General features: G+C 40.9%; 1 long non-coding RNA gene across 1 annotated transcript; it reads left to right on the forward strand.

Moving 5' to 3' along the window:
* Positions 1-13,980: 13,980 nt before the first annotated feature.
* LOC127317764 (uncharacterized) lies at positions 13,981-15,530 on the forward strand. The gene is made up of 4 exons (XR_007861457.2): positions 13,981-14,053; positions 14,452-14,622; positions 15,221-15,364; positions 15,444-15,530. It is a non-coding gene; the product is annotated as an uncharacterized lncRNA (long non-coding RNA).
* The last annotated feature ends 10,706 nt before the right edge of the window (positions 15,531-26,236 follow it).

Raw genomic sequence — 26,236 nt, forward strand, 5'->3', positions numbered from 1 at the left:
GCCCATGAAACGGCTAGAATTTCTCCTATAAATGATGCTAGACTACCCAGCCATCCAGACCACCTAAGAGGGGCAAAACAATCTGAACCGTCCGTTTCGCTAGCTACAGTAAATTCCAATCCCGCTTTTCACCTCAGCCGTCGGATGTGGTAAGTTTTTTATCACCTTTTGCTTGTCCTATCGAGTCCATGACAGACGGGACCTTATACGTGCGGGGGCCATCGGTCATAGGCAGCCACACAGGCTCGTTCATGTCACCCTTCTCGTCTGGGGCAGTGAAAACCTAGACGGGGCCAGTCTCTCCTCCCCCAATCCTCACCTCCTCTCCCGTCCCCCAACCCGTGCCGCCGCCTCTCCTCCATGCCAAGCAGGATGCAACCGCATCGGGCGGGAGGCGATGGTCACCGCCGGTCGCGGGCGTCGCCGTGCGAAGAGCAGGTGGGGCCGCATCAGCCTTCGTCTTGGGTCCTGCCGTTCCTCCCCAATCGCCCGCCTCGACGTGTAGAGGGGTCGAAACTGTGGGGGACGCAACATTGGCGGCGGGCTTTCGCTGGAGGAGCGCGTCCTGGAGGAGGGTGGCGGCGTTCCAGCGAGAGGCCCTGGGTTGGGAGGAGAGGACGCGGGAGGAGGACGAGAAGGGGTGAGGGCGCTCGACCCCGCCGCCCAGCAACGCCGACGGCCAACATCTACAGCGACGCCGGTGACCAACACCTCCTCTTCTCCCTTCTTCCACCCCTCTCTGGATTTCCGCCTCTAATTTAATTTGGATTTCGCAGCTAGGGTTGGGCGACACCTCCATCGGAGATCCCTATCGAAGCTTGCACAGGCTCTGTGTAGCCGCCGCCAGCGCCTCCTCGTTGCTGTGGGCAGTGCCATCAAGGACATCTTCCCCAAGCCTGGTCTCCACCAGCAGCGCCCCCTGGCGCTCGCACGGGAACCGGCTGGCACGTCCGTCTTCACCAGGCCAAGAAAGATTAGGTAAGCACAATGTCATCTCCTTCCTTATCCATGTGTATTAGTTTAGCCTCCATTCCTTAAGTCCGTGCCTCCGTTCCTAATTCCATGCCAAGATTTGATTCAGAAAATAGTCTGTTTCGAGAGTGTGCAGTTGTAGAATTTGTTCAGATTGGTATGGTTGTTGTTCGTGCTCCACCTGAGCATTTCTGCATTCTTCTCCCTTTATCATATTTCTGGCCCTCCCCACGCGAGCTTCCTCATCTGATTCCTCTAATTTAATTTTTATTTTGTATCTAGGGTTTGGGTGTCCAGGAGATTCACCGACAGCAGCACCAGCCATCATTGTTTTTTATGGACTCCATGGCTATTGTAGGTATGCTTATCCTACTAAGATATATTTCTCTCTCTCTCTCTTCCACGGCATCATTCAATCTTTCTCGCTTTGTTGCTTGTCACTTTTTCTCCGGTGGAGGTGTTTGTTACAATTTTTATACTGCCTTAATGCTTTCCCATCTTAGATCGATCTAATAATGCATCTCTCTGTTTGGTGGAACAGGAATGGAGCAAAAGGGTGATTTTTTTGGAGGGTCTGATCGTTGTTGTTCTGCTTGATTACCACAACAATAGGGTTGCTCCCTCCTGCAAAGTATCGACCACATCTATGCCTCCTCCACATCATCTCCTCTATTTATATCTACAGATTTTTGCAGCAATTTTAGCCGTAGCAATATATTTAAAGTCATAGATAATAGTGTTGATTGTAAAATTTCTTATCCCCGGCCATATAATAAAAGGTGAAGAGCGGCGGTAGGGAACCACGCCTACGAGCATGCTCATGGTGGTACCTAGATCCCAGCAATGCATGGTTACGGATGTCCTCAGCCAGAGCTAGGCTTCCTTGTCGATGACTTGCGATCTACAGCATCTGTGCAGGTATACAAACTCTTTCTTGTCTCTTTGATTTTCAGTGACATCGCTTTGGTTTATGCTTGATTCGGTGTGCATTGTGATTTTTATCTTTTTAGGATTGTTGCTTGGTTGGATATAGAAACAAATGAAGATGTGGAAAGGTGCGGATTCGACAATGATATATAGTAGCTGTTAATTTTTCTGCTTGGTGTTGTTCCCTACTAAAAAGAAAAGCTCTATATGATTATGACAGGATAATTGTGAGGATATGAGGCTTCAAGAAATAACCGTCAAATTAAGTCTGAAACTTTTGTCTACATCCCCAACTTAGTGTCATCTGTTTAAAAATTCTACAAGTTTGGTGATGAATTTTATCTCATTTGATAGTACTAGGTGCATCAATCACTGGCCTCTTCATTCCCCCTGTTTCCTTTGGATTCTAATCGTCTTGTCCATGTAGGATTCTTGAGGGGAACAGTTCATCACGGGGCGCTATTTCCAGGGCCAAATTGCGGTGTTGGTGTTGCTTCACAGGTTTGGTGAGATACTTCATGTGTTACTGTTATCATTGTTGTGCATTGCCCATGTTAAACTTTTGCTCTTTTACGCCGAGGGGTTGCCGTGGGAACCGCATCGGCCTCTGTTTTCTGCTTATTGTGTGTGCTCTGTTGACCACATAGTGGCTGCTTCATTTCTTCTTCTGTTCCTTGACATGTGCGGTGATCGGTTTGCTTTGTGTGTTGTCCAATCTGTTCTAGCTATCAAGTTTGATTACCGGTGATATGTAATACCCAATTGGTCTATAGCCAAATATTTCTTCTTATAAAGGCTGCAAGCCAACCCGGCCAACCAGATGGTCTGAAGGGGCACTTTAATCTGATTCGTCCATTTCACCACGTACAGTAAAATCTGTCTCCCGCTTTTCACCCTGACCGTTCGATCTGTAGATTTTTTTGGCACTTCCTCATGTAGAGGTGAGCTGCTCCCAAATCCCAATCCCAATATGTAGAGTATATTATGGCTTTCTTCCTATCCATATATAGGAAAGCTATTTTTAGATACCTTATGTGACCGCACTCATGCATCATTCCAATTGCTTTTACAATAATATTTTGTTATTGCAATGTACTCCGTATAAACTTTACTCAGTTTTGCTTTTTTCGCATCTGTACATTTTGAAATAACTGTATACATCTTATTGCTACATTGACAGCTTTGCTCATGCTGAAAAAAAGGTTGACAACTTATATTCCATTCCGTTGAGCAGACTACCATGATTATCTTCTACCAGTGTATTTTGTCGGGGTTAAAGTATTTTGGTTCAGTTATCTATTGAATTGATGCATTGATGGTAGGCTAGCAAACAATAGTTTACCTAAGAAGATTTAGAAACTGTGGTACCGGCTAAATTATGCATCTCTGAGATTTACACCTGAAACTAAGATTTGGTTAAGCCAAAAATTAGGATACTTCGCCATTGTCCAGCTGGTGGTAAACAAGCTCTTTTATGCCGAGGTGCTTATTTCCTTCTTCTCTTCTCAGTGGGCTTTAGAGATATGAATGGCAACCTTTTCCTCCTTATCAAGATGTTTTTCCGACGAACTACCTATATGTGCCACTCACAGGACCAAAAGAAGACCCTACAAATGCACCGATTACTTTAACAAATAGGTTGCTCCAAAGGAGCTTGCTGATGAAATTAAGGTAGTTAGCCACCTCGTGGATTTTTAGTGTTACCATCTCATTAATAAATTGAGATTCATTTTCTCGAGTTGGGTCCTTCATGAATGAGTTTATGATTACAGTTATGTTGAATGCTCTGCAGAAATGTCCTAGGAAACTAGCTCCATTTATTCTAGGAAAAATTATAACTTTGTAGATATCCCTTCGCGTTGTAATTTTTGTAATTGGTACAATCTCATATCCCTTTTTTACACTCATTTGGTCTTCATTTTTATTATGTTTGGTGTCCAACTAGGCTGGAAAAATTCCCCGATAACCTCCTTCCGCTGTGCTGACTCATGTAGGACTTTTGGCCTGCATGATCTTCTTGCACAGGTACTTTATCGACGATGCGTGCCACTAAAGGTTCCCGTGCGCATACAAGCTACCATATCTTTGTTTTGGGTTCATTCCCTCATTTCTTTTACCGTAGTACCATGGCTGATATGCCTTTGTGTACCTTATTTTTGTTCCTGTTGATTTTGAAATTGCATTAAAGTAGGACCGCAGAAAATTATATGTTCTCAGTAGCCCTTGTTCTTTTGGTGTAATTGGACTAGAGGTCTCCTAATTGCCTCCTCATTTTAGTCATAATAATGGTGCTTCATTAATACAAGTGGCATAGTTGAATCAATTTTTCTTTCAACGGACAAAGTTTTCTGGGCCTGCATTATTAAGGGGATTAAAATTTTGGTACCGGTGGTTTGGATCACCAGATGGTGAATTAGCGCAAATTGGTTTGGTCGCTGAGTTCACATTGTAGGTATAGGTGGAATCACTTTCTTGATTAGGATTGTCTGCTTTCATGTATGTTTCTAATTGAAAGCCTTTTTTTCTAATGTATGAAAGTTGCATGATGCTTCAGTTATCTAATTGGCTACGGTGTAGGGTTTTTAGTGTTTTGTTGTGCACCCGCTATGTATGCATGTGTTTTATCACATCTCCCTTTGAATTCTCGGTTTTTAATTTTCCAAAGAATACGTACAACATTCTGACTCAAAACTAGCAGCGTGAGGGGGAGGGTGACCTCAGGTATGGATTACCATGCTCTTCACATGGAAACAAATCCAATGGTCTTCTATGTATTATTAGTTAGCCATACAAATGGTATTTCTTTTCTAATCCAAGTTCTCACATCTAACGGTAAGATCCTACTGAAGGGTGGGAAGGGAGTGATGTCTACGTTCCCCCTCCTTTCCTGTAGACAGTGTTGGGCCTCCAAGAGCAGAGGTTTGTAGAACAGCAGCAAGTTTTCCCTTAAGTGGATCACCCAAGGTTTATCGAACTCAGGGAGGAAGAGGTCAAAGATATCCCTCTCATGCAACCCTGCAACCACAAAGCAAGAAGTCTCTTGTGTCCCCAACACACCTAATAGGTGCACTAGTTCGGCGAAGAGATAGTGAAATACAGGTGGTATGAATATATATGAGCAAGAGCAACGGTGCCGAGAAAATAGCTTGCTGGCGTGTAGTTGATGGTGGTAGTATTGCAGCAAGAGTAACGCAAGAAACAAGAAACAAGCAAAGAGTAACGCAGCAGTATTTAGGAACAAGGCCTAGGGATTACACTTTCACTAGTGGACACTCTCAACATTGATCACATAACAGAATAGATAAATGCATACTCTACACTTTTGTTGGATGATGAACACATTGCGTAGGATTACACGAACCCTCAATGCCGGAGTTAACAAGCTCCACAATAATGCTCATATTTAAGTAACCTTATAGTGTAAGATAGATCAATAGACTAAACCAAGTACTAGCATAGCATGCACACTGTCACCTTCATGCATATGTAGGAGGAATAGATCACATCAATATTATCATAGCAATAGTTAACTTCGCAATCTACAAGAGATCATGATCATAGCATAAACCAAGTACTAACACGGTGCACACACTGTCACCTTTACACACGTGCAGGAGGAATAGAACTACTTTAATAACTTTGCTAGAGTAGCACATAGATAAATTGTGATACAAACTCATATGAATCTCAATCATGTAAAGCAGCTCATGAGATTATTGTATTGAGGTACATGGGAGAGAGATGAACCACATAGCTACAGCGGAGCCCTCAGCCTCGGGGGTGAATTACTCCCTCCTCATCATGGAGGCAGCGATGGCGGTGAAGATGGCGGTGAAGACGGCGGTGGAGATGGCTCCGGGGGCAATTTCCCGTCCGGCAGGGTGCCGGAACAGAGAGTTCTGTCCCCCGAATTGGAGTTTCGCGATGGCGGCGGCGCCCGGAGTCTTTACGGAGTTTCGTCAATTGGTACTGCGTTTTTAGGTCGAAAAGGGCTTTTATAGGTGAAGAGGCGGCGCAGGGGGCACTGGGGGCGCCACACCCTAGGCCGGCGCGGCCAAGGCCTGGCCCGCGCCGGCATGTGGTGGGGTGGCCCCCTGGCCCCTCTCCGACTCGTCTTCGGTTTTCTTGATCGTTCCGGGATAATTAGGTGGTTTGGCGTTGATTTGGTGCAATTCAGAGAATCTTGCCCGATCAGCCTTTCTAGATCCAAAAACAGCAGAAAACAAAGAATCGGCACTGTGGCATCTCGTTAATAGGTTAGTTCCGGAAAACGCATAAAAATGATATAAAGTGTGAACAAAACATGTTGGTATTGTCATAAAACAAGCATGGAACATCGGAAATTATAGATACGTTGGAGACGTATCAGCATCCCCAAGCTTAGTTCCTACTCGTCCTCGAGTAGGTAAACGATAAAAGATAATTTCTGAGGTGACATGCTACCAACATAATCTTAATCATACCATTGTAAAGCATATGAGATGAATGCAGCGATTCGAAACAATGTAAATGCAATGAGTAAACAATTGAATCATATAGCAAAGACTTTGCATGAATAGTACTTTCGAGACAAGCATCAATAAGTCTTGCATAAGAGTTACTCATAAAGCAATAAATTCATAGTAGAGACATTGAAGCAACACTATGGAAGATTAAGTTTCAGCGGTTGCTTTCAACTTGTAACATGTATATCTCATGGATAGTTGTCAATGCAAAGCAATATAACAAATGCAATAAGCAAGTATGTAAGAATCAATGCACAGTTAACACAAGCGTTTGCTTCTTGAGGTAGAGAGAGATAGGTGAACTGACTCAACAATAAAAGTAAAAGAATGGTCCTTCAAAGAGGAAAGCATCGATTGCTATATTTGTGCTAGAGCTTTGATTTTGAAAACATGAAACAATTTTGTCAACGGTAGTAATAAAGCATATGCATCATGTAAATTATATCTTATAAGTTGCAAGCCTCATGCATAGTGTACTAATAGTGCCCGCACCTTGTCCTAATTAGCTTGGACTACCGGATCATCACAATGCACATGTTTTAACCAAGTGTCACAAAGGGGTACCTCTATGCCGCCTGTACAAAGGTCTAAGGAGAAAGCTCGCATTGGATTTCTCGCTATTGATTATTCTCAACTTAGACATCCATACCGGGACAACATAGACAACAGATAATGGACTCCTCTTTTATGCATAAGCATATAACAACAATTAATAATTTTCTCATTTGAGATTTGAGGATTGTTGTCCAAAACTGAAACTTCCACCATGGATCATGGCTTTAGTTAGCGGCCCAATGTTCTTCTCTAACATATGCATGCTTAACCATAAGGTGGTAGATCTCTCTTACTTCAGACAAGATGGACATGCATAGCAACTCACATGAAATTCAACAATGAATAGTTGATGGCGTCCCCAGTGAACATGGTTATCGCACAACATGCAACTTAATAAGAGATAAAGTGCATAATTACATATTCAATACCACAATAGTTTTTAAGCTATTTGTCCCATGAGCTATATATTGCAAAGGTGAATGATGGAATTTTAAAGGTAGCACTCAAGCAATTTACTTTGGAATGGCGGAAAATACCATGTAGTAGGTAGGTATGGTGGACACAAATGGCATAGTGTTGTTTGGCTCAAGGATTTGGATGCATGAGAAGTATTCCCTCTCGATACAAGGTTTAGGCTAGCAAGGCTTATTTGAAACAAACACAAGGATGAACCAGTGCAGCAAAACTCACATAAAAGACATATTGAAAACATTATAAGACTCTACACCGTCTTCCTTGTTGTTCAAACTCAATACTAGAAATTATCTAGACCTTAGAGAAACCAAATATGCAAACCAAATTTTAGCATGCTCTATGTATTTCTTCATTAATGGGTGCAAAGTATATGATGCAAGAGCTTAATCATGAGCACAACAATTGCCAAGTATCACATTACCCAAGACATTTATAGCAATTACTACATGTATCATTTTCCAATTCCAACCATATAACAATTTAACGAAGAAGAAACTTCGCCATGAATATTAAAAGCTAAGAACACATGTGTTCATATGCAACAGCGGAGCGTGTCTCTCTCCCACACAAGCATGATGTAATCCAATTTATTCAAACACAAACAAAAACAAAAGCACACAGACGCTCCAAGTAAAGCACATAAGATGTGACCGAATAAAAATATAGTTTCAAGAGAAGAAACCTGATAATTTGTCGATGAAGAAGGGGATGCCTTGGGCATCCCCAAGCTTAGACGCTTGAGTCTTCTTGAAATATGCAGGGATGAACCACCGGGGCATCCCCAAGCTTAGAGCTTTCACTCTTCTTGATCATAGTATATCATCCTCCTTTCTTGACCCTTGAAAACTTCCTCCACACCAAACTCGAAACAACTCATTAGAGGGTTAGTGCACAATAAAAATTAACATATTCAGAGGTGACACAATCATTCTTAACACTTCTGGACATTGCATAATGCTACTGGACATTAGTGGATCAAAGAAATTCATCCAACATAGCAAAAGAGGCAATGCGAAATAAAAGGCAGAATCTGTCAAAACAGAACAGTTCGTATTGACGAATTTTAAAATGGCACCAGACTTGCTCAAATGAAAATGCTCAAATTGAATGAAAGTTGCATATATATCTGAGGATCATGCACGTAAATTGGCTTAATTTTCTGAGCTACCTACAGGGAGGTGGACCCAGATTCGTGACAGCAAAGAAATCTGGAACTGCGCAGTAATCCAAATCTAGTACTTACTTTTCTATCAACGGCTTTACTTGGCACAACAAAACACAAAACTAAGATAAGGAGAGGTTGCTACAGTAGTAAACAACTTCCAAGACACAAATATAAAACAAAGTACTGTAGCAAAATAACACATGGGTTATCTCCCAAGAAGTTCTTTCTTTATAGCCATTAAGATGTGGGCTCAGTAGTTTTAATAATCCATTCGCGGGAAATAGTATTTGAAGCAAAAGAGAGCTTCAAGAGGCAAATTCAAAACAAATTTAAGTCTAACATGCTTCCTATGAAGAGGAATCTTGTACACAAATGAATTCATGAAGAACAAAGTGACAAGCATAAGAGGATAAAACACGAGTAACTTCAAGATTCTCAACATAAAGAGGGGAAACTTAATATTATTAAGATGCATATAACCATATTTCCCTCTCTCATAATAACTTTCAGTAGCATCATTGATGAAATCCACAATATACCCATCACTTAAAACATTCTTATCACGGTTCATATGCATAGAAGTATCATTAATTTTGGCATAAGAAGAGTTATTCTCATTATTAGTAATTGGAGCAAGATTATTATCAAGAATTTGAACATGGTAAACAAGTTGCATATTAAAAGAATTGTTTTTGGTAATCCAATCATGACTATGACAAGTTTCATAAGGATAATTATAACCTATATCATAGCATTCTTTATAATAATCATCAAAGATCGGAGGCACAGTGTCATCATAAGAAATAGAATAGTTATCTTTCACAGTCGGTTTATCTATAACCATGCCATCATTGTTATTAGAAGGAGATGTATCAAACACATAATGATCAGTAGCAAAAGGATTTTCAAACACCTCTTCCCCAAGCTTACAGCTTTCTATATTATTATGGGAGGAAGCATGGATAGCACTGACACTATGGCAATTATTATCATCATCATTTTCAGAATTAGTTTCCCAGAGATTTGCAATATCAAAAGTAGTGCGCTCATTCAAATCATGATTGCTAATATATGTAAAGGGCATAGGAAGATCATCGTATTCAGATTCATTATCACAATAATCATTAGGAGCAACATACTTACGGTTACTTAGCGTTATCTCATTCACGCGGGGATACGCCGTTACCTCTTTCTTTTTATTCTCCTTCTTCTTCTTCTTCTTCTTCGTTCCCTTCTTCTTCTTCTTCTCTTCCTTCTCCTCGTTCCCTTCTTTAGGAGGAAGAGGCTTGAAGGGTAGATTGTCCGCATAACCTGATTTATTTTCAGAAACAATAGAAGAAACTTGGGAGGACCCCTCCTCTTCATTAATTAGTTGAAAAGACACAGCGGTCCTATCATATTTTGGAAAGGTGTCATCTTCTAAAATATTTTGTATGTAAGTATTTGTATGGCTATTATCAATGCAATAAGAAAAACACCCATGCAGGACATCATCAATATCAAGATCACTCATATGTAACAAAGAGATTTTTCTCGACAGTTCTTCACACCCCAAAAATAAAGTAAGTTCATCATGCTGATTAGGAGTAATTTCATCATCACAATACAAATTTGCAGCACTCATTGGGTTCAAATTATCATTGGAGGAGCATTGAAAATTAAAATGACCCACTTCATGGCAAACTTCACAAATAAAAGGATAGAGGGCACAAACTTTTTTACCAAGATCATCTAGAGCCCTAAACCACTTTCTAGTTTTTTCATTAATATGATGGATGCAATATTCATCTTTGACTTGATTAATTCCACAAGGTCTATGCATTCCACAAAAATTAACATGCTTATAAGAAATAGCATTCTTAGGAGTTTGAGCATGCTTATTGCAATAATTAACAACAATTTGATTCTTCATGCAAGCCTCTTTAAAAGGTTCATGATACTTATCAAAATTCTTTTTAGGCAATTCAAAATGAGAAGCAAAGGCTTTATAAAGATTTGCAGCAACTTGAGAGTCAAGACCATAAGTAGCACTCATATTTCGAAATTTATCGGTATCCATAAAAGCTTCAATGCATTCATAATCATAATTTATACCTGACTCTTTACCTTTGTCGTTCTCCCATCCTTCAGCGTTGTCCTCAATCCGATCAAGAAGGTCCCACCTAGCTTCAACCTCCTTGCTTGTGAAAGATCCCTCCGAACACGCGTCCAGATAGTCCTTGTGTTGTCCTGAAAGCCTCGCATAAAAATTATTAACAATAACATTACGGGGGAGCTCATGAATGGGACATTTGAGCATTAGTGATTTCAATCTCCCCCACGCTTGAGAAATACTCTCTCCATCACGAGGATAAAAGTTATAAATATAATTCCTATCAATATGCACTTCATGAGGAGGATAAAATTTAGAATAAAAGAGAGATGCAATTTCCTCCCAACCAAGAGAATGTCTATTCTCCAACAATTTATACCAATGCGCCGCTTTACCAGACAGCGAAACAGAGAATAGCTTCTTCCTCACTTCATCCATAGAGATACCTGCACACTTGAATAACCCGCATAATTCGTGCAAAAACAGTAAATGATCTCTAGGATGGACAGTTCCATCCCCTTTATAGTGGTTGTCCATAACACGTTCAATAATTTTCATGGGTATTTTATACGGAATACTTTCAGTAGGTGGATTTAAAATATCAGAAGCATTATTAGAGTTATCGCATATGGGAGATAAAGCATTATCAGAGCAAAATATTTCTTCCAAAGCCGAGGAGCAAAAAATATTATTTTTATATAAACTAGCTTCCCCAAGCTTAGACTTCTCCATAGCATTAGCAGTAATTGCATTCATACTAATAACATCGCTACTAGCATGCAAATAAGGTTCCATAGGTTTTTTAATTTTCGCATCAAACAATTCTAAATCAGGAAAAAGACTAAAAAGCTCACCAATTTTTTTGTTGTTTTCCATTATGCCTAACTAGTGTAAACAAGAAACAAAAAGATGCAATTGCAGGATCTAAAGGAAATAGCTTCGAGTACTTACGACGGCGGAAAATAGCTTAGTAGCCGAGGTCCGGAGTGTGAGTACCTTTTACCTTTCCTCCCCGGCAACGGCGCCAGAAAAGTGCTTGATGTCTACGTTCCCCCTCCTTTCCTGTAGACAGTGTTGGGCCTCCAAGAGCAGAGGTTTGTAGAACAGCAGCAAGTTTTCCCTTAAGTGGATCACCCAAGGTTTATCGAACTCAGGGAGGAAGAGGTCAAAGAAATCCCTCTCATGCAACCCTGCAACCACAAAGCAAGAAGTCTCTTGTGTCCCCAACACACCTAATAGGTGCACTAGTTCGGCGAAGAGATAGTGAAATACAGGTGGTATGAATATATATGAGCAGTAGCAACGGTGCCAGAAAATAGCTTGCTGGCGTGTAGTTGATGGTGGTAGTATTGCAGCAGTAGTAACGCAAAGAAACAAGAAACAAGCAGTAGTAACGCAGCAGTATTTAGGAACAAGGCCTAGGGATTACACTTTCACTAGTGGACACTCTCAACATTGATCACATAACAGAATAGATAAATGCATACTCTACACTTTTGTTGGATGATGAACACATTGCGTAGGATTACACGAACCCTCAATGCCGGAGTTAACAAGCTCCACAATAATGCTCATATTTAAGTAACCTTATAGTGTAAGATAGATCAATAGACTAAACCAAGTACTAGCATAGCATGCACACTGTCACCTTCATGCATATGTAGGAGGAATAGATCACATCAATATTATCATAGCAATAGTTAACTTCGCAATCTACAAGAGATCATGATCATAGCATAAACCAAGTACTAACACGGTGCACACACTGTCACCTTTACACACGTGCAGGAGGAATAGAACTACTTTAATAACTTTGCTAGAGTAGCACATAGATAAATTGTGATACAAACTCATATGAATCTCAATCATGTAAAGCAGCTCATGAGATTATTGTATTGAGGTACATGGGAGAGAGATGAACCACATAGCTACAGCGGAGCCCTCAGCCTCGGGGGTGAATTACTCCCTCCTCATCATGGAGGCAGCGATGGCGGTGAAGATGGCGGTGAAGACGGCGGTGGAGATGGCTCCGGGGGCAATTCCCCGTCCGGCAGGGTGCCGGAACAGAGAGTTCTGTCCCCCGAATTGGAGTTTCGCGATGGCGGCGGCGCCCCTGGAGTCTTTCTGGAGTTTCGTCAATTGGTACTGCGTTTTTAGGTCGAAAGGGCTTTTATAGGCGAAGAGGCGGCGCAGGGGGGCACCTGGGGGCGCCACACCCTAGGCCGGCGCGGCCAAGGCCTGGCCCGCGCCGCCATGTGGTGTGGTGGCCCCCTGGCCCCTCTCCGACTCTTCTTCGGTGTTCTGGAGCCTTCCGGGAAAAATAGGAGGTTTGGCGTTGATTTGGTCCAATTCCGAGAATATTGCCCGAACAGCCTTTCTGGAACCAAAAACAGCAGAAAACAGCAACTGGCACTGTGGCATCTCGTTAATAGGTTAGTTCCGGAAAACGCATAAAAATGATATAAAGTGTGAACAAAATATGTTGGTATTGTCATAAAACAAGCATGGAACATCGGAAATTATAGATACGTTGGAGACGTATCAGGGAGCAGTAGGTTCGGCTGTCGATTTGTGCAAGTGTCCGAGCTGTAAATGCATTATGATGTTGGACTCATTAGGGAGATGTTGATATTGTTAGCGATTGGGTGCTTGTCAATCTTGTAGATTATTTTGTGTACAAACTTCCAGCCATGAGCTAAAATAGTACATGGTAGAAGCTTTTAAATAGTACATGGTAGAAGCTTTTTTTCAGTCTCTTTTCGCCATCAGGATTATTGGACGTTACTTATATTCAGTGCTTAGTCCAGCTGGTTGACTCTGAACACGATAGAATATATCAATTATTTACTTTTGGATTTTCTTTCTTTACATTAGATCATTTTTTGTGTATTTTTCACTGTGTATTCTTGTTTCTGTAGGTACAAGAAGTGAGGATAGGAAGTGGCTTGTTCGGTTGGGTATGTCTAAACTAAAGGAGTTGTAAGTGACCCTGCAATATGTAATTTTGGCCATGTCAAGATTGTCTCAACTAATGACTGAACTTTATCTTGTCATTTTGCAGCTTGGATTTTCCATTAAGCTTGGTGAAGTATATTATGTTAGTGGACGAACAGAATACCATGGATGTCTTTGCTACTTTGGAGGCAATTCTTTTTGTGGGTTCACCTCTTGTGATTATCTATATGAGACATGCGTAGTAAGTTTTTTCACACAGTACAGAGCTGCTATTCAGAACATCAGGAAGCTTATGATTTCCAATTCTGAGTTATGAACTCTCTCACTTTGAATAGGTATTTTGGTAGATCCAATTGTTACAGAAAAAAAAGGATATTTTGGCAGTATTTCTTCAGCTCCATTGAATAGGTATGGTTATTTTAAAATTTCGCAGTGACAACAATTTTTGTCCTTTTTATGGTTAAGAGTAACCTATTTGTTCACTTTCTTGACAGAGTGAGAAATTTGAATTTTTTTCTCGTCATGTGCTTGATGAATTGCTTACAAATGCATAAAAGAAAATATTAACAGATCCCAGATCACCTTAAGTACTTAGTATGCTTAGACTATACGGCTACTCTTAATAACTACTGTTAAGTAGAAGGCCTACATGTGATCCTCCTGTTATAGAAAAGGTGGTTACTACATCTGTAGCTTTGTGCTTAATCATTTAGGCCAGTGCCATTTTCTTGTGGTTTTGCATCTTTCTTCTCCCCCTTCTTAAATTTCATAGTTATAATATCCATTGCTCATGTTATGTCTAGCAGCAAGGCGTCGGTGTAGGCCTGCAACGGCGGTGACAGAAGGCAGACTGTGATTGATCTTGAGATTGCCTTGACCCCTGTGTCGTTTCGGCTGCTGAATAGAAGAGCTCTATCTTGAGAATTCAAGGACCCCTGGGTTGAGGAGGACTCGGCCAGGGAATGCATTCGTTGCTGGTGCATGTGCTATGGTCCCTTCTCCAACTTTCATTTTGGAAGCATTTGCAAGTAATTAAGCCAAATATTAACAATGTTCATCTTGTCTCCTTCGGGATACTCATAAATTTGGATTAACCTTTATTTTTTTATTCATAGAATATTTGGCTTCTAATACCTTCTAGAAAAAAATGTTTATCTATTGTGGCATGTGAAGTGAGAGCACGTGCACCCCTCTGAAACTCAACTATATTCTTTGTTCATTTCCAGATTTAACCATACCAATTTATATACCCAATTATATACTTTGTGCACTACTTGGGTTACTGTTTTGGGAATATATCACTAACTTTTCTTTTGCCTGACTAGCTTTTCTGCGAACAAAAGGGGACTATAGAGCTTGAGTTGCTGTTTTTATTTAGAAAGAAAATAAATATGATAAGATCAGCCAGCTTTAATTATATGAATCAATTCCGAGCATTGTCGCTCTGTTTTTATTTTATCACACATGGAGGAAGCGTAACACCCCAGAAATTATTATTTGTTTCCAGGAGTGGCGCTCATGGACTGCCAGGTTGCAGGTAGCTAAACTTTACTGATTCATTCTTCCTCCTTGTAGGAAGCTACTATTTAACAGGGACACAAGTAACAACAGGATTCCACATGTGAATAAGGATTGGAACGTGAATGTCGACGCGAGCTCAATACACTATGATCTGACCATCTACAACATCCAACCGTGTTTGACCCTTCCAGGTTCAATGTACGCATTGCAAGGCTGAACAAATTAGTACCATAGATATAGCTTTGTGACTAGACTGATGGTACATTTGGTTTTCCAGCTGCAGAACATGCGCGAGAAAAATAATCCAGGAAAAAGAAGTGCTTAACATTGTTCTAACAGCAACTCAGCCAATTTTACAATACCTGATTGGTCACAGGACTAATTTAGTTCTATAGTGGGCGACAAACCCTCTTAGTTATTAAATATTATGCATTTGATATTTCGCATGTTTGGTGCTCACTGATATACAATATTTCATATTTAGAGGCAAGAAAGTCGGGTTGGTTCTAATTTTAATTTTTGTTTTCAGGCTGGCTCATCAGATCCCAAGCAACTCCCCTTCATTTTAGCCGGGAACAAGGTTTATGTAGACACTGGAAGAAGACGAGTGGTTAGTTTCTGGAACACTCAGCTTTTTTTTTTACCACAAACACTCTACAATTAATTCTGGTAGAAATGAAAAACTCAATTGTTTACACATGTCCAGCTTTGCGTGGCGATGCATTTGACCTCTAAAAAATTTCTTCACTTATTGATTGAAAATGAGGATGGTACATGTGGTTAATTACAATCTCCTCCATTTGAATGATAGCATTTACTAATTGTTTTATCATGAAACTGGTTCTGTCGGAGCCAAGGTCCAGTTCATTTTTGGTTTGCGGGATATAGATGTTTGTCACACATGGCCAGCTTTGCGTGTGTATAAAATAACCTCGTACAATTGCCAAGGGAAACTGAATATTACTATAATTTCTGATCTTCTTATGCTGCAGTATCTTGAAAAGCCAATCAAGGTATAGTAACATGTTTCACATGATATGTCTCTGGTTATGTTAAACAGGAAAAAATGAAAGAGAAAAGAGAATGGGCAATTATGACAGAAGCACGGACATCGTGAATCAATGCATAAGGCAGGTTGTATCACTTTTCTTGATCTGGTTGATGGTTAGTATTCTCTTGTTAGAAGTCGCATCTTTGATGTCGGGGCCTGGGATTTTTTTTTAATATGCTAATGGTCAGCCTGGAAGTCCGTGACATGTTTTCATAGACTGTGGTAGACCAGTTATTAAGTGGCATACTTTCTTCCTTGGTTTCTATTTTAGTTCTCAGATGTCCTCAATATTGCTTTGCTTCGCCATATCGGCTCACACTCTTGATGCTCGAAAGCTATTATTTCAAAACTATGCTCTATCTTCAAAAGTTCAGATGTTTGTTTATGCTTTCTGTTTCTTCTGTTTTGGCAGGAAGCTATTTTAATCGTTTCTTTTGCAACAACAAGTTAAAAACTTTGTTCTTTATAAAATTGACCAGGATTTGTAAACCAATACATTATTAACGTAGTTGGTGGGACCTGAAATGTAGTATACCTAATTCTGCTCTCGAAGATAAATATTTTAAGTCACTTATTGCGCTACGTTACTCTGTTTCCAACAAATTGCGAAGATGGTGAACTCATTATTATATTTTACTTTAGTGAATAAATTCATAATTGTTTCCCATCTTTGGATTTTTCCTTCAAAAATTCAGATAGTTTGGTTATGCTTATCTTGGTCAGACAAATATTACTCCTCTTTTTTCCGGAATACAAATAAAAAGCATTCATGAAGGGAGTAAGCTTTACAAAACAACAGTGTTACTGTTAGTTCATGGGCCATGTAGCAGAGCATGGCTTACCCCATTTCAAATGTAGGTATTTTGAAAGCATCTACAGGTTTGGAAAAATAGCAGGGCTTGTGAACTCGCTATTATCGATTAAATTTCTTTGGTTTGAGATTCGTAATTGTTTCTCTTTTATGTGCTTTGCCTTCAAAAGTGTGGATACCTTATTATGTTTTCAGTTCCTTCTTTGGTTTTTACGAGTTCATTTTGAAGCTAAAATGTTTGTTGCTTTCGTTTCCAAAATAAAATACAGTGATTATGAGAAGTGGAGGCTTTCACAAATTGTTTAAAAAATAGTATTTCAAGATTGTGTTATCGCGTGCATGTGTTCCCGCATGAAAGTAACTGTTCAGTTCAGATACTTTAGCTGCCTACCTGGGTACGCTGCTGAAACCGATGAATAAAATACGACTCATTATTGCAAAAGTTTCGAATCGGTAGACCATACTTCTAAGTGTACCATTTCCATCAATACTATATAGTGGTTACATTTTATTCAAACAGAGCTTGCAGTGTGTCTTATACAGGCTACTAATTTTACATCCGTTTGCATTGTAAGTGTGTACTATACTGCTGCGTGAAACAACCGGCCAAGGTTCCCTTGTTCCTATGACTATTTCTGGAGTCAAGTCTATGGATATCACCGTTGCGGGACACACCGTTGCTATAGCAGATACATGGAGAATGCAGCTAATTTGGTGGTCAAGGATTTGAACTACCGCTGGTTAATGCAAATACAAGAAGAGAACGGACATATTAGGAGTCAGCTCACATATATCGCTGTTCGGGAACACACCGGCGATGTAGCGATTATTATCGTGTATGCAGCACCATTGTTTTGTGAAACCAAAATGGATCCAGAGCAAGGAGAAATTGTGCTATTACATTGATGAAATGCTATAGCACAGGTGGTGATCTGGAAGCACATGATTAGCAAATTTGTGAAATTATCTGAGATCTTCAACCATTCCATGCTGTCTTATGCAGTGTTGTTGGCTTCAGGTGTTATTGGACATAGTTAAATTTTTGTAGAATGTACACATGAATTCCACCGGCTATGTTCTGTAATATAACTATTTCAATATTAGACTTAGATGAAACAATACTTGTTTCTATCTATCGATGTTGGAATATATATTATGTGTAATGTACGCATGAATTCTGCCAGCTATGTTTCCTACTATACTTGTGATAATATTAGACTTAGATGAAAAAATACGTGTTTCTATCTATAGATATTGGAATCTATGCTATGCGTACCTCAGGGAGACCTTGATGAGCCTCACAGTTTAAAGCCAATAAATCTCAATCATATACTGTCTCACTTTTATCCTTGTCTTTGGGGCACAACGGGACCTACCGAAACATGGGGGCTTCAATTTGTTCTGCATTTGTTTGTTGTCCTGCTCGGGTTAACCGCAATTGTTATCCGAATTGAACTACTAACCAAAATATGATTGAGGATCCTGTAGCAGCGGCAATGATGCTAAGCGAGTCTAAGGGGTCGGAAGAAGAAGAGGAGGACGTAGAAGAGGTGGAAGGAGACGTCGAATGGGAGGCAGAGGGAGTAGCCAAAGGAGGGCGGAGGAGCTGTCCGACATTTTCTCCAATGCACGTTGTTGGATGCCGATGGAGCTTAGCCTGGATAGCTAGCCAACTCGGCTGCCCTCCCTTTGACCTACGTTATGCTACCACAGGACACCGGGTAGAACTTCCATTCCTTGGTAAATTTTAACCATTTATAGTGTGTGACACCTTTAAATATAGGTACAGAACAACGTTATTTTCTGGCATTTGCTAAAACACACCGTCCGATTATGTTTTTGTCAGGTATCATTACAATTTTGTGTCACATTTGCCAGAACACACCACCAGCCTGAAAACGGAAAGTTTTGCACTTTAGCTTGTGATGACTGGTTTTAAAGACAAAGTGCAAAGCTTTCCCTTTTAGCAAATATGCCACCGAATTGTAATGGTACCTGACAAATACACAATCGAGCGGTGTGTTTTAGAAAACGCCAAAAATAATGGTGTCATGTGGCAAATTTTTCCAAAAAAATATGAGTGATTGAGGGAGTGACACCGGTATGTTTTTGTTCTGGATCCACAACTAGGCGGAGGGAGGGTTAGAGCTCCGCTCCAAGCGTCCGATACTTAAGCAGTTAAATTACGTGCTAATTTTTAATACTATAATAAGCTACAACTTATGCTTTAATTTCCGATTTAATTCTCGTTTATTTGCGCGACCCTTCGTGTATTAGTCCTGGTAAGCCCACTCCCAACAAAAATTTATTTGAAAGTTATTAAAACGCCCTGTATAGGTAAACTTAGACAGAGCTACGAGATTCTAATATTCCATTGCCATCAGTTGATAAAAGTCTTCAGTTGTTATGCAATCAATTGACCAAAAAATGAAGTTGTTATGCAATACACCAAATTCAACTACGAGTAGCTCCAATGCTCTGCTTCCCGAGTGTGTCTAACATGTTGAAAGAGGAAGAGGCAAATGTACAAGTGACCGAAGAAGAAATCACAGCCAATTAACCATAATATTCCCCAGTTACCGCTCGAGTGGTAGCAAGTGGAGTATCCAAAGGAGAGTGGAAGGGAGATCGAGGGCATTTTCTCCAGCCTACCCCATCGATTATAACTCAACCGAAGCAAACGGAGTAGCCAAACAAGAGTAAAAGGGCCGTTGAGGGCATTTCCTCCAACGAAACACGCCGAATATTACTATAGCTCACCATGGATGGCCATTTCACCTAATACTCCCCCTTTGCTACTGCGATGATGATGGCGGTCGAAAGAGCTACACTTCGCGCTCCCGAGCCTCCGGTATTGAAATAAACCAAGACTTATGGTGAGTAAACGCAGTAACCAGAGAAGAGCTCCAACACACCCCGTCGGATACTACTATAGCTCAAACTGGATGCCCATTTAACCCTAATACCCCCTTTACTCGGCGGAAGAGCTCCGCTAGAACCTCCGGTACTAAAATAAGCCAAACCTTATGGTTAGCCTCCGCCATTTGCGCGATAGCGCAACCGGTCATCTAGTTTCTCCTATAAATGTTCAAAGACTACTCGGCCAACCAGGCCATCTGAGAGGGGCACATTGATCTAGGTCGTTGGTTTTACCCAGCCACATCCCACTTTTCACTACAGCCGTTCGATCGGTAAATTTTTTTCTCACTCATTCAGCTTTCCATAGAGTCCATGACGCATGGGGCCAGCTACTTGCGAGGACCGACGGTCAGAGACATCCACAGGTGCTCGTTGGCGTCGCCTTCCGTCTCGAGCCGCGCGGGATGGTGAAAACCTAGATCGCGAGTCCCGATTCACTCCCCAATCCCCGTCCATCCTCTCCTCCCCAATCCTCGTCTCTCCTCCCCAACCGTGGCGGCGCGCCCGTTCCTCCAGTCTTCTGCAAGAGCACGTCGCGGAGGCGGCCGGCAGCGCAGGCCCGGGAGCAGCCGCGGGACGCTGGAGCACCGGCAGGCGACGGTCACGGCCGGTCGTGGGTGTCGCCGCGTGGATGCCGCGTCAGTCGTCGCCGCCGCGGCTCCTCCAGGTGACAGCCGGTCGCGTCCGTCGTCGTGCGATGAGGAGGTGGGCGGGCGCCGCCTCGGGTCGACGCCGCCGTCGCGGCTCCTCCACACCATGGCCGACGTATGCTCGGCGGCGGCCTCCGACGAAACCCTAGCCGGGAGTGTTCCCAGCCGAGGAAGACCGAAGACAAGGCCACGACGGGGGAAGGTACGGCCTCCAGCACCCTCAACGCCTCAGCCCCCCATCATAAGTTCTCCTGCGCGATTGCTCCTTCTCCTCCTCCAACCTGAGGTTTGCTTCTTCATCCATCCTCGTTGCTGCGAGCAGAGATGAACTGTGGATTCGTGCCCACACAGTTGGGACTAGAAAGGGATGGATCATCTTCCACGCCAGGAGAAGTCATCCTCCTCCTCCCTCCTCTTCCAAGATGGTTGCTGCAGCAACTCTTCACCTCGACCGCACACTATTTGTTTACAGTACGACGAGGGCTTGGGGCAGCAAAGAGTTGTAATCGGTGGGCAGGATGCCACACTGACGAACATGCTTGTGGTGGTTACCCAGATCCCCAACAATGCTTGTGGACTTGTGTCCCAGCTTCCTTGTGGATGACCTCACAATCTGCAGCACTACCTAGGTATACAAGCTCTTTCTTGCCTTTTTGATTTTTATGTGACATTGCTAGCTAGGTTTGGTGTGCAATGTGCTACCTTGGGTATACAGGTTTTGGATCATTGTTTGGCAGGTTAAGAAGCAAACGGAGATGTAAAAATATGGGGGCCAATGATACATGGATTAGTTGTTTAATTTTCTGCTTGTTGTTAGCTTAGTAAAAAGAACAGCTCTATATGATTGTGCCAGATTAATTGTGAGGATATGAGGCTTGAAGAAATAACCTGCATATTAGGTCCTCAACATTTGTCTACATCCATTGTTCAAAAATTATACAAGGTTCGTGATGCCTTCTTTCTCACTTGACTGTTGATAGTACTTGCAGCGACGACGAGGACGGCTGATGCCAAGTTGCCGATGTGAGGCTTTCCCAATCCCCCTATCTATCCAGGTTTGCTTGATGTGATCCGCTCACTTCTTCTTTATTCTTTTTGTCATAATATCTTCATATGTTGAACAAACAAAACCAGGGAAAGTTTTCTCATGCTATATCTAAAAAGGAATTCCCTTCTCTTTGAAAATTTGCCCCTATAAGTTGGGTGGATTTTCCTGCTTACTTAGTATATGTCCATTAGCATCATATGTGTACATGTATAAAAACTATTTTAATGAAAGAAAGCGCACTGAGCTAAAATTTTCACTTGCAGTGGTATATTCATCAATAGTTTTTTTTGGGTGATGTGCTCTATGGAGAAGTCTGCCAGTGAGCAGTTTGTATTTGTTGCTGATGGCGCAAAAGAAGTGACTCCTAATGATGACCAGGAGGGCCAATCTGATTTCAGGTAACTTGATATGTGAAGCTAGAAGATAATAACAATATTTTAAAGCACTGGTTACTACTTGCTTTGATTTTCCTATGTGTACTTTCTATTGCTCAAGAGAGTTGTTTATAATTACAATTGGTTAGAGAGGTTTCAGTGCTTATAGATGGATAGAATATATGTTTACTGATAGGCTATGTTTTCTACTATTTGTGAAGTGATATATAATTGTTAGCTCAATATTCAGTGCTCACAGGAAGTCATCGTTTCATCCGTGGATACAGTTCATCATGTATAAATCACTACAATTACACAATTTCTTTTGTCATTTCAATGATTGTTGTACTGCTATTTTTAGTCTGCTGCAATCCAAATGCATAGTCAGTTGATTCTCTTTTTTACATCTGTTCCTGCACAATATGGTGTAAATCATCCTCTTGAAATTCTCTGCAGGAGATACTAAAGCCCTAAAGCTGTAGGAGTGCAGCTTACACGAATAAATGCGGTAATGACCAGTTACTTAAGTTTGTTGTTTTGATTCTTTGACTAATAAACATGCCTGCCAATGTTTATTCCAGTCAAATGCAATACACGTTGAGACAACTCACGTAAGAGGAAAATAACCAGAAGTGTCTTCCGTCCTCCCTTGAGAGAGCATTGATGGTCAACATATAGTTATTGAAAGATGTATATGACGTAATGCAAGTCTAAAATCTTTTGTTAAACCTTGCTTTCTACAGGTGTAATCGTGACTCCATAATCTTTGACTATTGAGATATTTTTTTGACCCTGTATTTTATTGTGTTCTCCAGTTTGACAAGCAATGTGGTGTAGAGTTTCCTGAGCGAGCATGTCAATGGTGGCGGGTTTTTATGATTAGGATTTTCGTGTTTGCCTGTTCCTATGGAGTGACTGAGGTATATACTCGTGGAGTGCTTGTTTGAATTGCTTGCAGGAAGTTTGGTAAATCTATTTATGTTGAACCCTGTTGTAGTTAGCACAACAGAAAAGGTTTCTCTAAATAAAATGGATAGCATGTGTTCATGTGTGTTTTCTGGTGTATTATGCTCTTCTCAGTTGGTAGTAGTCCATCATACAAGTAACAAATTTCTTAGGTTTATGCTATCTGCAACACTGTCAAGTATAACAAATGCCAACCTTTTGGTCACGTTAATTCCAGATTGTATAGGAACAAATGTGTGGGTGTGTGGCTATAGGAGTTGAAGCTCTATGAAGTGGATATGAAGCTTTTATTATGTTTTTTTTATTTGTCCCCTTCTTAAATTTCAGAGTCATAATATTTGTTGGCCGTTTTATGTCTAGGACTAATGCATCGGTGTAGGCTTGGGATTGCAGCGGTTGTACCTACAAAAGTGGCAGAAAGCAATGCTAAAATTATATTGAAGCTTTCATCAAGGTTTTTAATTAACCTCTATTTCTATCCGTAGAGTTACCCGGCTTTTATCATTTTGTTACATAGTGCAGCTTTTTGTTGGATGATGGCAGATAGTTACTTCAAGTGTCCTGCCCCCTTTCTTTTGCAGACAAACAATAAAGTGGCAAAGGATAATTTGGTTTTAGTTTCTGCTGAATGATGGTTTTATGATGTATCAAACATTGATGGAGTCATCTGTTGGAGAAAACAATCATGCCATATGATATTGTTTATTTTTTCATTAGCAGTCATATTGTCTCCCAACAACCTGCACTACATTATAATTCTCAAGACAACTAGGAAGAAATGTGATACATTTATTTTCTTATTTTCTTATTATCTCCTAAATACTCAATGTAGTATATTCAATTGGGCAAATTATCGCTTAGGTTGAAGTGAAATTGCATTTTATGATGCGAATATCATAGCGTTGTTTTTTTAAGTGCAAAGTTTACATTTATGTGTGAATGGTAATAACCCAGCAAGGAGCTTATCTATTGCACTAATCTTAGTTGAGCTATTATCATGTTGAGCAGGCCCTGTTTACTATCTGCCATTTAGGTTTTCTTATTTACTTTTTCTTCCATAGATCCAAATCTTTCTTGATGTGATCGGTTCAACTTGTGCAAATTTGCTTGATTTGTTTTTTATTGGGCTTGGGATAGTTGTTCGCCCCTGCTGCGTGGTAGGTAAAGTATTATCTTATTTACTATAAGTGGCTGCTAAATAAGAGGAATGCATCCAGTAGTGTAGAAATTTCAGATATGCTCTTGAGCATGCAAGTGCTTTGGAGAAATACATTAGCTTAGAGGAGTGTGAGGCCCCGCCAGTGGCAGCCGAACATAGGATCGTTTATTTTCAAATTTGTAGTTTTTCTTAAATGTTTGTGATTTCTATTTTTATCACCCCGACAGCGATGCCGGCGGCTGGACGTACATGGCACACAATCCTTCGTCCTCCTACCTCGACCTGGGCTAAGTTATCCTTGACGGCGACCTTGACATTTCGAACCCATCTACAGGTATACCAGATCCCTCTTGTCTCCTCTTTGGTTTTGTGTGCAATCACAGATTTGGTTATACCTGGTTGGTCTGTCAGTGTGTTTTGATGTTACACTTCAGATCCTTGTTTGGTGCCTGATGCAAATACTAAATGAGAAGTGCAGTTTTGGGGATTAGGAAGTTTTGGATATAGTTGTTATATTGCTAATAAAAAATACTCTACATGATTGCTATAGGTTAATTATGAGGACTTGGTGCTCCATTATCTCCTCATGTCACTTATGTGGGTGGCGAGGAGATCAGCGAGATGTCTCGCGCCACCGGTGCACGATGGCAAGATGGTGGGGCCTTTTGGCGTTCTTGCAATTCGGTTTCCTCGGCCAGAGTTAGGCGACCTTGCCAGCAACACCTTGTCATCTCGAACTTGTCACTAGGTATACCATCTCCCTCTTGTCTCTTCTTAGTTGGGCGACAAATGGAATTCGTGATATATTCTTAGGTTATGTTGTTTTCTCAATGTTTATTGTTCATATTGTTTCTTGGTGGTCGGCGTAGATGCAAAAGGATAGGTGCAGATTCAGGATCAGTGGTGCATTGCTTACTAAAAAGAAGAGCTTTGAACAAAAGGACATGCGAAAGTTTGGGACGGATGATGCCTTTTCTAACTAAAAAGAAGAGCTCATGTTCTCTGTTTAAAATATTAATCTTCTTACTGAAACATTTGGAAAATATTGGGACCAGTAATTCAAAACTTGACCTTGCTATTGTTTCTTTTCTGATGCAGATGGATTATCTCGATCATTGCCCAACATTGGACAATAATAATATTGCCCCTTCATACAGTGGAGCTGGAGTGCTTAAAGGATTTTTATTGAAAAATAATCCTCTTGATCTCTCTTCTATCTCCATGGCTCATGTTGATTCTCCTTCCTTCTTCATGTGTGAGGTGAGTAATAATTTCACTTTTTTTTTTACCAGAACAGGATTAGTTTGATTTCTGAGTGTTAATATTCTTGTTTATTCAGTCTAACACCGAGGAAGTTTCATATTTGTTCATAACAACTTGAGTGTCTAATAAAGAATTGGATATGAGGTGGATACAGTTTGCCTTTTAGGTTGAGCTTTGTTGTGCAACTTGGGCTAATATTTGTTCTTCCGTTTGCAGTTATTACCAACAATGACTGCATCTTCTGTGAGAATGATCTGGTTACTGACAAGACTGTCGAGCTCATCGGGATGCAAGATGCCGAGGTGGCCGGTATCCAACACCGTGGGCTGTTGGTGCTCCACCCAGCGCCCCACTTCTTGCTTGCATGCATGCCACCAGTCAGTTGTAAGATGCCAGCGCCCAGGTAGGTATATGCTTCTAAATTCTATTTTTTTCGTTGAGAATTGGGATGCAGTGGTAATTTATAAGCCCATTACCCGACTTGAATGCTTAATTTATGATTTTTTTTTATTTAGGTACTGTAGGTAGCAATGGGGAAACAACAGAAGAACGATGAGAGCATTGCCCCTCAGTTCATTCTTAATTTGAAGGTACATAGAATTCATCAGAACTACTGACATTATCTGAACTGGCGGCAAATGTCGAGTGCCATAACGACACTAATCATCTTTATTCTTGTAGAATAAGTAGTCAAATCAAGGATTGATCAACGAGTGATCAAGTAGAGCGATCTCGGGTTGTACGTGTTCGCGTCGAATCTGTTGAGAGTGGCGATCCCTTCAAGATTGAAAATTGTTGCCATACTTTGACACCTGCCAGTTTACTGGTT

This window comes from Lolium perenne, chromosome 1, assembly GCF_019359855.2.
Source record: "Lolium perenne isolate Kyuss_39 chromosome 1, Kyuss_2.0, whole genome shotgun sequence".
NCBI classification, from domain to species: Eukaryota; Viridiplantae; Streptophyta; class Magnoliopsida; order Poales; family Poaceae; genus Lolium; species Lolium perenne.